This window comes from Mauremys reevesii, linkage group 14 (genome assembly GCF_016161935.1).
Source record: "Mauremys reevesii isolate NIE-2019 linkage group 14, ASM1616193v1, whole genome shotgun sequence".
Lineage (NCBI taxonomy): Eukaryota > Metazoa > Chordata > Testudines > Geoemydidae > Mauremys > Mauremys reevesii.
Window position 1 is genome coordinate 21,832,883 of NC_052636.1, and position 16,312 is coordinate 21,849,194.

The following is a 16,312-nucleotide window of genomic DNA, read 5'->3' on the forward strand; positions in this document are numbered from 1 at the left end:
GAATGAAAAGTTTCCAAGGCTTTGGCTACACTTAGCGCTTCAAAGCGCTGCCGCGGCAGCGCGTTGCAGCGCTAAGTGTAGTCGGAGCGCCAGCACTGGGAGCAGGGGTGGCTCTATGAATTAGGGCGCCCCAAGCAGGCGCCGCGCTGCGCCGCCCTTCCCCGGTCCCGCGGCACTGCTTTAGCTGCCGCAGGCATGCCTGCGGGAGCTCAACCGGAGCCGCGGGAAGAGGGGACCCGCCGCAGTCATGCCTGCGGCAGGTCCGCTCGTCCCGGGCTCCGGTGGACCTCCCGCAGGCATGCCTGCGGAAGGTCCACCGGAGCCAAATGCCGCCCCCCGGGAAAGGGCCGCCCCACTCGCCTGCTTGGCGCGCTGGGGTCTAGAGCCGTCCCTGGCTGGGAGAGAGCTCTCCCAGCGCTGTCCGTACTCCACCTCCCTGTGGGGATTAATGTACAGCGCTGGGGCTCTGATCACACTGGCGCTTTGCAGCGCCGCAATTTTCAGCGCTGGAGAGGGTGTTTTTTCACACCCTGCTGCAGCGCTGCAAATTTGCAAGTGTAGCCAAAGCCCAAATGCGTCACTTGCTGGAGGATTCTCTGCAGCTTGAGGGCTTCAAACCACAATTTGAAGACTTCAGTAAGTCAGACGTAGGTTAGGGGTTTGTTATAGAAGTGGATGGGTAGGATTCTATGGCCTGCTTTGTGCAGGAGGTCAGACTAGATGATCATAATGGTCCCTTCTGACCTTTAAAGTCTGAGTCTACATGGCAGAATGGTTAATGAACAAAATACACTGAAATGCTTCTACCCAGTCCTGTTGACTTCTTCTCCCAACCCCCCCTCATGAGTTCTGGCCTCTTGGTCAACTCAGCTCCCAGTCCCCCATCAGCTGTGCCCTCTCCCAGCCTAACCCATTTCTACTGCAATTCTTCACCAGTGGTTTCCCCAGGAATTGAAATTAGGGGGGGGTGTTTGAATTTACAGGGGGGGTGTCAGGACCAATGAGATATATAAAAGAGAGATGGATAAAGTAAATGTTTTGTTAGGATTATGCAAATTTAACGTAAGAATAATGCAAGTTACACCAAAACACATAACAGGTCTAGATTTCTAAAAAAATATACATTTAAAAAAAGTATTTAATTTAAATTGACTTTTGAAAAGTAAGCCATCATGGGGTAAGAGGAAAGTCCTCTCATGGATCAGTAACTGGTTAAAAGATGGGAAACAAAGGGTAGGAATAAATTATCAGTTTTCAGAATGGAGAGAGATAAATAGTGGTATCCTTGAGGGGTCGGTACTGGGACCAGCGCTGTTCAACATATTCATAAATGATCTGGAAAAATGGGTAAACAGTGAGGTGGCAAAATTTGCAGATGATACAAAACTATTCAAGATAGTTAAGTCCCAGGCAGACTGCGAAGAATTACAGAGGGATCTCACAAAACTGGGTGACTGGGCAACAAAAATGGCAGATGAAATTTAATGTTGATAAATGCAAAGTAATGTACATTGGAAAACAATCTCAACTATACATACAAAATGAAGGAGTCTGAATTAGCTGTTAACACTCAAGAAAGATCTTTCAGTCATTGTGGATAGTTCTCTGAAAACATCCACTCAGTGTGCAGCAGCAGTCAGTGATTCCCAACATTCTGTTTGCTTTTTTAAAAAGAACAGGAGCACTTGTGGCACCTTAGAGACTAACAAATTTATTTGAGCATAAGCTTTCGTGGGCTACAGTCCACTTCATTGGATGTAGCCCATGAAAGCTTATGCTCTTTTTGCAATACAGACTAACACGGCTGCTACTCTGAAACCTTTGCTTTTTTAAGAAAGGGATAGATAATAAGACAGAAAATATCATATTGCCTCTATATAAATCCATGACACATGTACACCTTGAATACTGTGTGCAGATCTGGTTACCCCATCCCAAAAAAGACATACTGGAAATGCAAAAGGTACAGAGATGGGCAACTAAAATGATTAGGGGTATGAAACAGGAGAAGAAATTAAAATGACTGGGAATTTTCAGCTTAGAAAAGAAACGACTAAGGGGGGGATATGCTAAAGGTCTATAAAATCTTGACTGATGTGAAGAAAGTGAATAAAGTAAATGTTTTGTTAGGATAATGCAAATTTAACATAAGGAAAATGCAAGTTACACCAAAACACATAACAGATCTAGATTTCTAAAAAAATATATAATTTAAAAAAAAGTATTTAATTTAAATTGACTTTTGAAAAGTAAGCCATAATGGGGTAAGAGGGAAGGTCCTCTCATGGATCAGTAACTGGTTAAAAGATGGGAAACAAAGGGTAGGAATAAATTATCAGTTTTCAGAATGTAGAGAGATAAATAGTGGTATCCTTGAGGGGTCAGTACTGGGACCAGTCCTATTCAACATATTCATCTGGAAAAATGGGTAAACAGTGAGTTGGCAAAATTTGCAGATGATATAAAACTATTCAAGATAGTTAAGTCCCAGGCAGACTGCGAAGAGCTACAAAGGGATCTCACAAAACTGGGTGACTGGGCAACAAAATGGCAAATTAAATTCAATGTTGATAAATGCAAAGTAATGCACATTGGAAAGCAATCTCAACTATACATACAAAATGATGGCATCTGAATTAGCTGTTAACACTCAAGGAAGAGATCTTGGAGTCATTGTGGATTGTTCTCTGAAAACATCCACTCCATGTGCAGCATCAGTCACAAAAGCAAACAATGTTGGGAATCATTAAGAAAGGGATAGATAATAAGACAGAAAATATCATATTGCCTCTATATAAATCCATGGTACGTGCACACCTTGAATAGTGTGTGTAGATCTGGTCACCCATCCTAAAAAATATATATTGGAATTGGAAAAGGTACAGAGATGGGCAACTAAAATGATGAGGGGTATGAAACAGGAGGAGAGATTAAAGTGACTGGGAATTTTCAGCTTAGAAAAGAGATGACTAATGGGGATATGATAGAGGTCTACAAAATCTTGACTGGTGCGAAGAAAGTGAATAAGGAAATTTTATTTAATCCTTCACACAACACAAGAACTAGCAGTCACCCAATGAAATAGGCAGCAGATTTAAAAAAACAAAAGGAAGTATTTCTTCACACAATATAAAGTCAACCCAGGGAACTCTTTGCCAGGGGATGCTGTGAAGACCAAAACTATAACAGGATTTTAAAAAGAACTAGATAAATTCCTGGAGAACAGGTCTATCTGTGGCTATTAGCCAGGATGAGAGGGATGCACACGAATCTTGGTTTCATTTTAACTTCTCTATGCTCAGCAGCTTCTGGAATTTGGTTCAAAGTATTTACATGTTTCTCTGCCCTGTTCTTAAAAGTGCTGCTTTAGAAAGTGGGGAAGGGCAGGAACTGACTGCAGGATCCGTAGCTGAGTCCCTTAGATATTTATAGCTCATCGGAAGGAGGACGGGGTTTGGTTGGTGTCTGGGGATTTAATAATAAACACACAAATATCATTGTTCTTAGTGAATTTTCATCTTCTAATTCCCATAACCCACTAATTATCCCTGGCTGCCCCCGGCAGTCTGGGGAGGGAGAACTAGTCAACTCCTGTGGCCAGTGTGGAACCGAAGGCACAAGGATCTTTCAGTGGCTGACTCAAAGTCACCCAGACTGAATTTCACTTCACTGGATAAAGCCCTAGTTGCTGAGCTCTGCAGAGGGGTGGGGAGGTGAATTCCATCCCCCATTCTTGAGCAATTCTCACCCTGATCTCAGACACTACCCCACCTTCCCCTGCAGTGATGGACCCACTTGATGCTGCCAGAGCCATCTGCCATGCGAGCTAGAGAGGACAGAGGCCCAGCTCCAGAACTGCTCCCCCTGCCCACAGCTCCAGAACTGCTCCCCCTGCCCACAGCCCCCAAGCTGTGCTAGAGTTGCCCAGACATTCCAATCTGCACATAAGTCCGGCTGTCCGCAGCCCGTGCACCCACCACACACAATCTTTGTGACAACAAACATCCCAGGATTGGGAAGGACCATCTGGGGCTGGCTGCAGTCTCCCGTTGCTGCTGTGAGGGGAATGGGGTGGTCCCTCATAGAGGATACAAACATACCCAGGGGCAGAAGGGAAATGTAGTTTCTTCCAGGGGTTTGAAATGTTTGGTTTAGAGTCCTGAACTCTGTCTTCCTGTTTGTCTCCTCCTGCCACTTTCAGATCTCTTGGAGAGACAAGGTGGGTGAGGTAATTGTTTTAGAACCAATTAAAAATACCTCTTTGCTATCCTGGGACCAACATGGATACAACAACTTTCCCCTTTATACCCCCTCCCCATCTCACCTTCCCCTCAGCTGAGACTGTCCCATGTGATAGGAAAATAAGGGTTCAGTCCTATCACTGGATTGGGTCTTGCCAGCACTAACGGGAGTGAAAGCCTGTGTGCATTAATGACAGCAGCAGCTCTGGGACTCAACACATAGGGAGAAGAGATGGGAGGGAGCAGGTTGTGTTTGTGCCAGGTGTGAGTTACTCGTGTGGGAATTCTGCACCGCTGTGTATGCACAGAATTCACGTCCAGCGCAGAATTTCTTTTTTTTTGGCTTGAAGAAGGTACGTTCTGCCTGAGAAGTGCTACAGTTCTGCCTTTCACCCACCAGAGGCCCCTGTGGCACCAGAACAGGCAGCAGCCAGCTGGGTTCATCTTGGTGGTAATTTGTTGCCCCGAGCTGTACCCCAAATGGGAGGAGAGTTAGTGGGTGCAACTGGGGAGAGTCCTGAGACACGGCTGCCGCTGGGGGTGGGGACAGGGTGGTCATTCTCGACCCGCAAGAGGGTGTGGAAAGGGCACAGGAGGAGCAAGTGTCCTCTATGGCGACTGCCCAGCCCCAGGTTATCCAGTCCCAGATACTTCTTCCCCCACTGTACCCCAAACCTCTTCACCCCTCCAGCCATCAGTTGCCAGGCTTCCCTCACTGCGAGCCCTTCCTGACTGCAGAGACCCTCTGAGCCAGTCGTGTGTCAGGGCTCAGCCCTCTGGCTGCGTCCTCAGGGCACTTTCTTCCTCTCTCGCGGCACCGTGCCACAGGGGCCCCACAAATCTACATTGCTCAGGCTTTGGCTTCAGCCCCGGGTGGTGGGGCTCAGGGCCCTGGACTACAGCCCCATGCGCTGGGACTGGAGCTTTCTGCCCTGGGCCTCAGTGAGTCTAATGCTGCCCTTGCTTGGCCCCTGCCCTGAAACCTGCTAGTGGCCCCCAGGGGGCCCAGGACCCCTAGTTGAGAACCACTGTCTTACCCTACGAATCACAGCAATGTTCAGGTTACTGCCAGTCATAGAATCATAGAATATCAGGGTTGGAAGGAACCTCAGGAGGTATCTAGTCCAACCCCCTGCTCAAAGCAGGACAATCAGGAGTATCTACTCATTTGGACTCACTGGGGAGCCACAGAAAGGAACAAGATGTACTGAGGCAAGAAGGCCCAGTCTCAGCGCCCCCGGGGTCACGCTTCCCAAAGGCTAAAACTAGGCCCAGCCCATGAAAGGGGCACTCCCAGGAGAGACTGTATAAAGGCTGGAGCATCCAACAACTTTGTAAACCTGAGAGAGCTGCCTTGGGGACAGTGACAGGGAGAATCCCCAGAGTGACTCCTTTGATTCTGCTCGTCTCTGGCCTTTGGTTCTTAGAATCATAGAACTGGAAGGGACCTCGAGAGGTAGCTAGTCCAGTCCCCTGCACTCAAGGCAGGACTCAGTATTATCTAGACAATCCCTGACAGGTGTTTGTCTAGCCTGCTCTTAAATATCCCCAGTGATGGAGATTCCACAACCTCCCTGGGCAATTTATTCCAGTGCTTAACCACCCTGACAGTTAGGAAGGTTTTTTTCCTAATCTCCATCCTAAACCGCCCTTGCTGTAATTTAAGTCCATTGCTTCTTGTCCTATCCTCAGAGGTTAAGAAGAACAATTTTGCTCCAGCATCTTTGTAACAACCTTTTCTGTACTTGAAAACTGTGATCGTCCCCTCTGAGTCTTCCCCAGTTTTTTTTTCAATCTTCCCTCATAGGTCATGTTTTCTAGATCTTTAATCATTTTTGTTGCTCTTCTCTGGACTTTCTCTAATTTGTCCACATCTTTCTTGAAATGTGGCCCCCAGAACTGGACACACTACTCCAGTTGAGACCTAATCAGTGGACAGTAGAGCAGAAGAATTACTTCTCGTGTCTTGCTTACAATACTCCTGCTAATACTTCCCAAAATGATACTTGCTTTTTTGCAACATTGTTGACTCCTATTTAGCTTGTCATCCATTGTGACCCCCAGATCCCTTTCCACAGCACTCCTTCCTAGGCAGTTATTTCCCATTTTGTATGTGTGCAACTGATTGATCCTTCCTAAGCGGTGTACTATGCATTTGTCCTTATTGAATTTCATGCTATTTACTTCAGACCATTTCTCCAGTTTGTCCAGATCATTTTGAATTTCAGTTCTATCCTCCAAAGTCCTTGCAACCCCTCCCAGCTTGGTATCACCCGCAAACTTGATAAGTGTAAGAGAGAGACTCTGCTGCTGGGAGGGTTTCACCATGTGTCAGAGGGTCACACCCTGGTGGGAGGGGGCTAGGCCTGTACTGGGATACGGTCACTCTGTGCTTCACAGTGTGGCAGAACCTAGAGTGTCCATTAGCAGGGAACAATGCTGGGGGGAATCGACATGTGGAAAGGACAGAAACCCTGTCTGAATTCTCTCACATTGCCCTTCTCACCCTGGCAGGGTGCAGAATAACATCCACGTTTTGCTCCAGATCATCCCATCCTCCCAGGGGGAAGGAAATGGCTGCAATGGAGCTGGCTCAGGTAAGGGATTCTCAGGGAGCTGGTGGTGGGTTCTGCTTGGAGGGAGAGAATCAGTAAATGTACAGGAGGGTGGGAGCCAGTGATGAGCTGCCAAAATCTTAACAACAGGTTCCCTCCTCCTCACCTCATGAGGGGGTCATGCCCCCCCAGGGGTCATGCCCCATCCAACCCCCCATGCTCGTTGACACCCCCCCGGGGACCCATGACCCATCCCTCTCCTTCCCTGTCCCCTGACTGCCCCCTGCCACCCCATCAAACCCCTCCTCTCATTCTTGATGCCCCCCTGGAACCCCTGCCCCATCCAACCACCCCTTCTCTGTGTCCCTGACTGCCCCCCAGCACCTCATCCAACCCCTGCTCCTTCCTGACTGCCCCCCAGGACCCTTGCCCCCATTCAACCCCCTTGTTCCCTGCCCTCTGACCGCCCCGACCCCTATCCAGCCTCCCACAAGCCACTGAACACCCTCTCCCTGTTCCCTGCCCCCCTTACCACACTGCCTGGGGCCAGGACCGCAACTGGCACCACAGGATCCGATTCCCCGATCCGGGCTGGAGCCGCTGTGTCGGGACCGCGGCCAGCTCTGCTGGGACCACGACTGGCACCACAGGACCCGACTCCCCGTTCTGTGCTGGAGCCACTCGGCCAGGACCGGTGCTGCGGGGCCCGGGCTGGGCCGGATCGGAGCCGCTCGGCTGAGACCAGCCCGAGCCAGGGGTGCTTGGCCAGGACCCGGCTGGGGCGCTCGGCTGGGGCCAGGGGGAGCTGCTCAGGTGGAGCCGGATTGGGCCGCGCGTGCCGTCCCCCCCCCGGCCCAGCTTACCTGCCTGCTGCTTGTTTCAGGCTTCCCACAAACATTTGATTTGCGGGAAGCAGGGAGAGAAAGAGACGGAGGGCGGAGCGTTCAGAGGAGAGGGGGAGGTGAGCTGGGGCCGGGGGCTGGGTGGACAGCTGCCTGAGCCTTTGTTAAATTTAAAAGCTTTTTTAGAACTGGTTGTCCTGGAACAATCTGTTCTAAAAAGGCTTCTAAATTTAACAACCCGGTTCCTGCGACCCGGCTGGAGCTCACCACTGGTGGGAACTGCTAGAGGTGGTGGGAGGCAGGAAATATCCTGGGTGGAGAAAGGGAGGGGACAGGATGTGACAAACCTGCTGACACTTGTGTACTCTAGGGTGTGATGGGTTGTCACCCCGGGGTGCAGTCTGGGGGGCTTCTGGGAACCACTGTGTCCTCTAACCCTCTAGCTGGGCTGGCCCTTCTCACACTGCTTTGCTGGAGATTCAGCCAGCCTCTCCAGGGCCTGTTATCACCCAGCACGACAGCAGGTGGCGCCATACAGCCAACTAAGCTACCTGAGTGCTTTACCTGAGCCACTCAAGGAGAGAGAGAAGACAACAGCCAATTTCCCAGCGATAAGTGTTAGCAAACAGATCAAAGCAGATTACTTAGCAAATAACCAACAACTCAAACCAAGCCTAACAGATGGATAGAATTTGAATTAGCAATTTCTCACCCTGACTGATGGTACAAGCAGTTCACCAAGTTTCCATACACAAGCTAGAAATCCCTTTACCCTGGGACCAGCACTTCCCCCAGTTCAGTCTTTGTTGCTCAGGTGCTTCCAGGAGTTCTCTTGTGTGGGGAATGAGGCCAAGAGATGATGTCACACCCACCTTATGTAGCTTTTCCATATGGCAGGACCCCTTTGTTCTAAACTCAGTTCCCAGTCCAGTTTGTGGAAAAATACAGGTACCAAAATGAAGTTCATTGTCATGTGGTCTGGTCACATGCCCTAGCATGGCCTGCTGAGTCATAGTAGCCATGACTCATAGGCTGGCTGAAATGTTCACAGGAGGGCTAAGCTCTTCCACAGTCCATTGTCTTTGTTGATGAGCCATCAGCACTGTCTGGCTTCTTCATTGTTGTACCTGAAAGGCCCGTTGTGGCTGTTACCCAGAGTAAGCACATTTGAAAGACAGGTACAGAGTCAATAGCCATAACTTCAGATACAAACATGATCCATGCACACAGGTAGGATAATCATATTCAGCAAATCATAACTTTTCCAGTGACACCGCACATGACTCATCTTGTACAAAATGCCTCATGTCCTAATCATATTATAATCCTGCCACTATGCTGAATATGGGCTGTAGTGTCAGATAGGTCCTAATGTCAAGGCACAAGTGTAGGGAATGAAACTTCCCGTCTTTGTGGAACAGGAAATAACCCCCCAGCCAGGGCTGGGAAAACTTCCCAGGCTCCCAGTGCTGAAACCTGAACCTACTGACATTTCATTAGTTACCCCGCATCCCCGATCTTTGTGGCAACTGCAAACGTTATCGGTGATTATTTTATATTCTCTTCCAGGTCATGGATAAGAATGTTAAATAGCACAGGGCCAAGATTCAATCCTTGCGGGAACCCACTAGAAAGAAATCCACTCGATCATGGTTCCCTATTTAAAATCCCAGTTTTTAATCTATTTAATGTATGCCGTGTGTATTTTGTACCATTCTAGCAACTCATATGAAGCAACTCATATGCCTACATATATTACATCAGTACTATTAGCTGCAACCAAACTTTTGATTTCATCCAGTAAGGATATCCAGTTAGTTTGATAGGATCTATTGTGTCTAAACCTTTTTAATGGATACTAATTATATTACCCTCCTTTCTTTATTAATGAAATCCAGTATCGGCTGCTCCATTCTCTTGGCCAGTATCGATTTCAGACTGACACACTTGTCATTAGTTGCGTCATCTCTTTGATAGTTTTTAAATATTGGCACAGCATTAGCTTTATTCCAGTCTTCTGGAATTTCCCAAGTGTTCCAAGTCCTAATTAAAATCAACATTAACAGTCTACCACGCTCCTCCAGCAGGTCTTTCAGAACTCTAGTTATCTGGACCCACTGATTTAAACACATCTAACTTTAATAGCTACTGTTTAACATCCTCATGAGTTACTTTTGGAATGGAAAGACTGTCAGCGTCAACATCTTATGATATTGAGTTACATCATCTGTTTTTCTCCAAATCCAGGAGAGAAATATTTATTGAACACTTTTACCTCTTCTGCATGATTGTTGATGATTCTGCCATTTCCATCTAGTAGTGTACCACTACCATTGTTAGGATTAATTTTGTACTTTTAAAAACTTCCTTCTTATTTTCATTGGTTGATCATTGATTTCTGTTAGCTTCCCTTGCCAACTTTCTACAATTCTGACCTTCAAACTCAGATTCTTTACTATTGACTTCCCTTTTCTTCTATATATTTAATTTGGAGAGTGTTGGGATTCCTACCAGGGAGCCATCAGCAGGGTCCAGAGACAGCCCCATCTCCTATATCAAGCTCTGGCTAGTAGCTATGTGATAAATGTGAAGACCCTGCCTCCATCTGTCAGCTGGGAGACACAAAGGTTCTCTCTTTCTACCCTCCGATGCCTCCTGGCTGCTCTAGGCAAGGTGAGGTGGGACTCTGTTAACGTGCTTCCCAGAGCTTCCCTTTACCTGGTGCTGCTGTTCTGTGAGTAGTGGGGCTGTGAGTGGGGCAGCAGGTACTGAGTGTTGGACTCTTGCTCTTTCAGGGGCCGGTGACCTTCGAGGAGGTAGCTGTGTATTTCACCAAGGAGGAATGGGCTCTGCTGGACCCTGTTCAGAGAGCCCTCTACAGGGATGTCATGCAGGAGAACTATGAGACGGTGACCTCGCTGGGTAAGGAGTCCTGTCCCCTGGGTTATTAGAAGCTGTGGGGTCTCTAAAGAACCTGAGCAGTAATAACTTTATTCATCATCCAAGTTTGACAAGTTTCTTTGCCCCCTTTATTTCCTTCTCTCTCATACACTAGCAGGCAGCAGGGAGGGAGGAGGTTATGAGAGACGAGGAGGGAACAGAAGAAGCTCCCAAGGTGCCGGGAGGTGGTGCCAGCTGCCAGTAATGGGAAGAAGAAGAGGGCAGTGTGGAGGAAGGGCACCCAGGAAGTGGGCTGGGTGGGTCAGTGGGAGGGAGGAGAGGTTTGGGGATCTAGAGCTATGGGGGATCCCAGACCTTTAACCCCGAATCCCTACCCAAACCTCAGGAAAATCCCAGACTTCAGCATAACCACTCTCACAAAGCCTCAACTTAATATAAGGCCCTGAACTGTAGCAAGCTTAGGCTACGTTTACTAAATCGTATCAGTAAATCGACCACGGCTAGATCGATCTCAGAGCGTCAATCCCGGCTGTAGTGTCGACCTGCCCTTAATAACCCATTTATCTATGTTCACCTCCTTGCCTCTCCACGCATGTTCCAAGCTAATAAGCAATTCTCTGATCATGACATCTTACCTCTAGTGAGTATGAAATTACCCACAAGATGTGAGACTGGGTCATAGATCATAAAATCAGGTCGGGGTCAACAGGAGTGAGAGTTTGGAGAGAGTCTTGTCCCCCCTCTCCCCATCTGCAGCAGCCACAAGCTGTCTTCCCTCCCGGCTCCTTGGATCTCTGAGCCGGTCCCTCCTGAGGCTGCATGGCCCAGTTCTTGTTTCTGACCTTCTCCTTTTCTGGAAGAATTAGGGGCTGTTGCTCCTGAATGTTAGTGTGTAATTCCCCAGCCTTCTCCTCCCACTGGGGGAGTTTAATTCTCCCTCCCATTACACCAGAGTCACTAGATTTCCTAATTCCCCAAAATGTGCTTTTGCGATGTCACAGTTCTGGGGTAGCGAAGCCTTTGACCTGCCTCCATGGTCTGCTCAAGGAATGGCCCCTCAGGTGTCAGGCCTCCAGCCAGCCCCTCTCTATGGGCAGGGACCCACCTGCCTCTCCTGTGTGACCAGGGTGTGAGGATTGCAGCTTGTCCTCCACTGTGTTCACTGGACTAACGTCCAGTTCCTGTGCTTTGCTTTCTCTCCAGGGGCTGTGAGCAGTGTGTCTGAGATAGAGGTGGGACTTTTGGTGATACTTGTACAATGCCAATACACACCTCAGTTTCCTGCTGTGATTGGTATTGCTATGATTCTAAAGAGCAGGAGACGTGAGGTGTTTTGTCACGTAGCTGTCATGGGGTGATATGAATGGGTCATTAAGGACTGGCTGGGAGTAACCTACATCAATGGAATACCCGACAGAGACAAGGGAATGACTGTCACCCAGGGCCGCCCAGAGGATTCAGGGGGCCTGGGGTCTTCGGCGGCGTGTTCCCCTTATCCGCTCTGACACCACAGAGCTTTTACCCTGTGTCCCCCTGTAAACGTGGGTGTCCGGGGCTCAACCCTCCCTGGGGAGGAGGGGAGCCACGCCGGCCTTTTACACTGAGCAACAACACAAAGAGACAGTGAGGGGCTCAGGCCTTCTGCTGCAAGGCTGAGCAACAATATACAAGTCAGTGAGGTTAGGGAGGCCCAGGCCCTTTGGTGCAGGGGCTGGGCCACAATACAAGTAGTCCAGGACAGGCCCAGGCCCTCTGGTGCAGGGGCTGGGCAGCAATGCAAACAGTTCAGGACAGGCCCAGGCCCTAGGTTAGGGCAGGGCAACAACAGTCAGGGCTCAGGCCCTCTGGTGCAGGGGCTGAGCACTGGGGTGAGGGGGGAGACTGCCACCCACGAGTGGGGTGGCAGGGGGGACGCAGGCCCACCCACTCCACTGCATCCCGGCCCGGGGCCCTAGGCAGCAGCTACCACCGCTGATGGTCAGTGGGGATCCTGACCGTAACACACTGACATGGGCATTGGTTGACCTGCAGCCTGACTGGGGTCAGCTGCTCCCGGGCCACTTCCAGTTCCCCCCTCTGGGCCTACCTGGTCCGTGGCGTCTGGTCCCGGGAAGTCCAACAGCATGGGCTCCTCGCAGCCCGGGCTGGGGGGTAGGTCCGGCAGTTCCTCAGGGAAGTCTGGCCAGTTCTGCTCCGGGGGTTCCTTGGGGTAACAGCAAGGGAGAGGTGAGGTCTCCGGCGGTTCCTCCTCGTAGGTGGCATGGGGAAGCTCCTGCGGGTCCTCCCAGTAGCGAGCGAGGGGAAGCTCCGGCCAGTCTGGGCAACTGCTCAGGGCCCCAGCAGCTTCCCAGTCCCGAGCCCTCTCGGGCAGGTCAGCTCCCGACGGTGGCTGGGCTCTGACTGAGCTCTGGTGGCCGGCTTTTATGCTTCCGGGTCGCCGCCTGACCCTCTGAGGGGTGGGTTCACTGCTCTGGAGCCCAGCCCCTTCCGGTGTCTGGGGCTCAACCTTCCCCGGGGAGGAGGGGAGCCACACCGGCCTGTTACACCCCCTTACCCTCTCTGACACCGCAGAGCATTTTCCCCGTGTCCCGTTCCCCCTCCTGTTTGACTCAGTTTATATAGTAATATTCTCAGCTATACCTTTGCTTAACCAATCATTGTACTGAAATTTAATTAACCAATCCTAACACACTGAAACATAATTCTCTAACCAATTGTATCCCACTACCCTAATTAACTTACACCTAGCAAAATTAATTGTACAGCAGAGAAAAACAATTAGAGAACCAGACTGATTAACATTGTAAAAGTGGAGGCCATAAAGATAAAACAGTACAGAAATGAGGATTTCACAACCACAAGCATTGAGAAGTGATTTCTTTCCAGACAGGCTGCTATCAAACTAAGTTTTCTTTAACCATCTTAAGATCTGTTTCTTTATCTGGTGCTGATGGGCACTATCAGGACAGGATCGTCTTCCTAACAGCCCAGTAGCACCTTATTTCAGTGTGACTGGTTTGGGATGTGAGAACGTGACCCTTTGCTTCCCAGCTTATGGCTGCCCCTGCTGCTTAGCCAAAGGCCTTAGCCTAAGAACAAGGCCTCAGACGGTCACAGTAAGAGAAGGCCCTTACAAATACAGACAGTGATTTTGATTCTCTCTTTTCATACTCCTGTAAGTAGCTAAGTGATAAAAATACTCCTAAGTTCTTAAACTATAGGCTTTACAGGCAGGCCTGAATATCTCTATTCTAACAGTGGGGTCTACCCCTTCCCCCATTCTGTGTCTGTCTTGTGTATTTAGATTGTAAATTCTTCAGGGCATGGGCCATCTACTGTTCTCTGTTTGTACTTTGCCTAGCACAATGGGGACCCACTGTTAGTTGGTCCTTAGGCACTAAGGTAACGAATATAATTTATAATCATCATAACTCTCCTGCCACTTTGAGCCAAGGAAGCTGGCCTTGGGATGTTACTTCTTAAAAATGAGCTGGGGGTTAAAACCATGGACTATTCTTTGTGACAAGTATCCCACAAATTCCACTGACCTCCCTCGTTTTCTTTGCCTGCAGTCGGGTTTCCAGTTTCCAAACCTGATGTGATCTCCCAGCTGGAACGAGGGGAAGAGCCGTGGGTCCCAGACCTCCAGGGCTCTGAGAAAGAAGTGCTCCCAAGAGCTGCCTGCACAGGTGAGGACTTGGTTAAACCAACTTAACAACTGTGCAGGAATGCAGGAAACATTTGGGATGCCCTACAAAGACCCTGTGAGCTCTCCAAGTTCAGGATTGTTCCCTGCAGATGTGGAATCATTATGGCAGATGTCACTCATGGCGTCCCTCCTATTCTGACTGACAACTGGCAGCAGGTCGCTCCCCGATATCTCTTTCTCCTGAGTGTTCTCATGAGATGCAGACCAAAACTGATCCCTTCCTCTTTCCTCTGGGGAAGGTTTTGGGGAAAATCAGCTCCTGATAGGTTTGATCTCTCCCACGTATTTTGGATTGATCAACCCATTTTTCATTCCTCTCTCTGTGATTTTCTTTCTTTCCGGTGCAGGTAGTGATCTATGTCTGGATTCTCTTTGTCTCCCATCAGGTGATGGGCTGGTGAGTGAGAATGAGGAGGAGAAACCCCAGCAGGAAGATGCTGAGCAAGGAGAACCACATGGAACTTTATCAGGAAGATCCAAAGGGAATGTTTCCGGGAGTCATGCACTCCCAGAAAAAACAAAAGCCTGTGAGACTCAGGGGAGGCCAGAGGGAAACTTTAGTAGCCACTCAAACCTTATAACAAGTGAGAGAATCAACTTGGAAGAGACACGCTACACATGCCATGAATGCGGAAAAAGCTTCAATCGGAGCTCTGCCCTTATCAGACATCAGACAATCCACACGGGTGAGAAACCTTATGAATGCTCTGAGTGTGGGAAATGCTTCATCGATAGTTCAGCCCTCATCTCACATCAGCGAATCCACACAGGAGAAGCGCCCCACACATGCTCAGAGTGCGGGAAAATCTTTAGTTGGAGCTCACACCTTATCAGACATCAGAGAATCTACACAGGAGAGAAGCCCTACACATGCTCAGAGTGCGGGAAAAGCTTTAGTCGGCGCTCTGCCCTTATCACACATCAGAGAATCCACACAGGAGAGACGCCCTACACATGCTCAGAGTGTGGAAAAAGCTTTAGTCAGAGCTCACACCTTATCAGACATCGTAGAATCCACACAGAAGAGAAGCCCTACACGTGCTCTGAGTGTGGGAAAAGCTTCGGGCGGCGCTCTCACCTTATCACACATCAGAGAATCCACACAGGACAGACGCCTTACATGTGCACTGAGTGTGGGAAAAGCTTTAGTCAGAGCTCAGACCTTATCAGACATCGTAGAATCCACACAGGGGAGACGCCTTACACATGCTCAGAGTGTGGAAAAGGCTTCGGGCGGCGCTCTCACCTTATCACACATCAGAGAATCCACACAGGACAGACACCTTACTTGTGCTCTGAGTGTGGGAAAAGCTTCAATCATCGCTCTGCCCTTATCACACATCAGAGAGTCCACACAGGACAGACGCCTTACATGTGCACTGAGTGTGGGAAAAGCTTTAGTCAGAGCTCAGACCTTATCAGACATCGTAGAATCCACACAGGAGAGAAGCCCTACACTTGCTCTGAGTGTGGGAAAAGCTTCGGGCAGCGCTCAAACCTTATCAAACACAGGAAAATCCACATGGGTGAGAAATCTTATGGATGCTCTGAGTGTGGGAAATGTTTCTTTAATCGTTCAGACCTCATCTTGCATCAGAGAATCCACACAGGGGAGAAGCCCTAGACATGCTCTGAGTGTGGGAAAAGCTTCAAGCACAGCTTAAACGTTGTCTCACATAGGAGAATCACACTCTGAGTGCAGGAAAATCTTCAATCAGCGCTCAAGCGTCATTAGACATCAGAAAATCCACATGAGAGAGAACTGTAATAAATCCCTTGACTAGGGTTGGCCAAAAAAAATTCTTTTAAAAAATCACATTTGCTCATTCCTACATAGTGATTTTTGCACCATCTTCACTGTGGTGTCTTAGCTCCACCAGATCGGTTGCCTGCTTCTGCCTTTTGCAGCTCACCCTTCTTTGGGGTCAGTCCTGTGATCTTTTCTATCAGCTCCTTTCCTTTTGAGTCACAGGAGTGTGTGTCCCTCCTGCCAGGAATGTTCATCCCTCCAGGTGGGGGGAGAGGTTTGATCCCAACAAGCTACACTGAGGCAAAAACTACCTG

At 49.1% G+C, this 16,312-nt stretch overlaps 1 pseudogene; it reads left to right on the plus strand.

Moving 5' to 3' along the window:
- The window catches only part of LOC120381686, a 205,594-nt pseudogene extending 189,594 nt beyond the window's left edge, over positions 1-16,000 (plus strand).
- The last annotated feature ends 312 nt before the right edge of the window (positions 16,001-16,312 follow it).